Source organism: Penaeus japonicus, unplaced genomic scaffold, assembly GCF_977035675.1.
Source record: "Penaeus japonicus unplaced genomic scaffold, GWHDUDI00000001_assembly GWHDUDI00000006, whole genome shotgun sequence".
NCBI classification, from domain to species: Eukaryota; Metazoa; Arthropoda; class Malacostraca; order Decapoda; family Penaeidae; genus Penaeus; species Penaeus japonicus.
Genome location: NW_028234408.1, coordinates 2,530,631 through 2,532,094, shown reverse-complemented (window position 1 = coordinate 2,532,094; position 1,464 = coordinate 2,530,631). Strand labels below are relative to the sequence as shown.

The 1,464-nt window shown below is 27.5% G+C and overlaps 1 protein-coding gene across 1 annotated transcript in view; it reads right to left on the bottom strand.

Annotated features, from left to right (window-relative positions):
• Positions 1-731: 731 nt before the first annotated feature.
• Positions 732-1,464, bottom strand: part of wgn (Tumor necrosis factor receptor superfamily member wengen) — a 21,167-nt gene continuing 20,434 nt past the window's right edge. The window contains exon 4 of the mRNA XM_043011261.2: positions 732-1,464. This exon is cut by the window's right edge and continues 1,052 nt beyond it. The gene's annotated coding sequence lies outside the window, so the exon portion shown is untranslated.

Below are 1,464 nucleotides of genomic sequence, written 5' to 3'. Positions count from 1 at the left end.
TATATATATATATTATAAGTAATATATATATATAAAGATATACATAAACATATATATATATATATATATATACATATATATACATATATATACATATATATAAATATATATATATATATACATATACATATATATACATATATATATAGATATATATATACATAATATAAATATATATAAATATATATAAATACATAATATATATATATATATATATATATATATATATATATATATATATATATATATATAATATATATATATCACATATATATATATCACATATATATATATATATCACACAAATATATATATCACACAAATATATATATCACATATATAATATAAACATTATATATAGATAGATAGATAGATAGATAGATAGATAGATAGATAGACAGATAGATCAACAGATAGATCGACAGATAGATAGATATAAAGATCTACAGATCTATATAGAGATATACATATACATATATACATATAAATAGCTGTAAGTCCTGCTATGAGCCAAAAAGAAATACACAAATGTGACTGGGAATTTTGCGACCATCCTTGCCATTCCTCTCTCTTTTAATAATAGTAGCTCACAACAGCAACAGCATATGCATCTATATTGCAATCTCTAGGACCAAAAGCAGTTCTCGTCTCTAATCCAGTACTTCCTCTCTTGCTTCTAAGCTTCGCGTTTCTTGTTAATATGAAAAGACGGTACCAAAGATGGCCCTGAATTTTTTTTTTTACTAATTCATCCTCTACACAATGCATTACAATTCATAACATTATAATTCATAACATTTGTCTGTCTACAACCAAACATATTGATGGGCCTGTCTACAAACCTTAGTGGAGATTAATACGTCTATAGCATGAAAATTTGACAGATCTGTTACTTGGAGATTCTGTTTCTTATATCCATCGTAAAATCGTCTTTATTATCTGATCACTCTCAAAATGTAATGAGGTACGAAAAACCTGTAAGAACATTATGCGGGATTTAACAGTCTAAACTCTCAGAATATGGATATATGGCTCTTGTGCTTTTCTCTTCAATCTGTTAAAAAATACTTGTGGCATAAGAGGTACATACACTATTAAGATGATAATGAGAAATCTTTTCAGTTACGAGATTTGCCGTCCTGAACCACTGTATTCAAATTAAGACCTGTTTTATCTAACCATTGACAAAAGAGTATCACACATTATGGCACTGTGAATAATGTCAGAATGGGATGACCTGATATGGCACAAGAAAAAATATTTACTCACATCATATTCCCACCATGCAAACATGCCAAAAAAAAATATCATAAAATATATTCCATGCACTGCATCATGGTATTTAGCTATGAGCAAAGAAAATTTGGGCAAACCAAATTCCACTTGTTACCCAGAATACAACATTGAGCAGTGTTTAACCTCAAAAAAGATACTTGAGCTTTGGCGCACTCAAATCTAATGCTT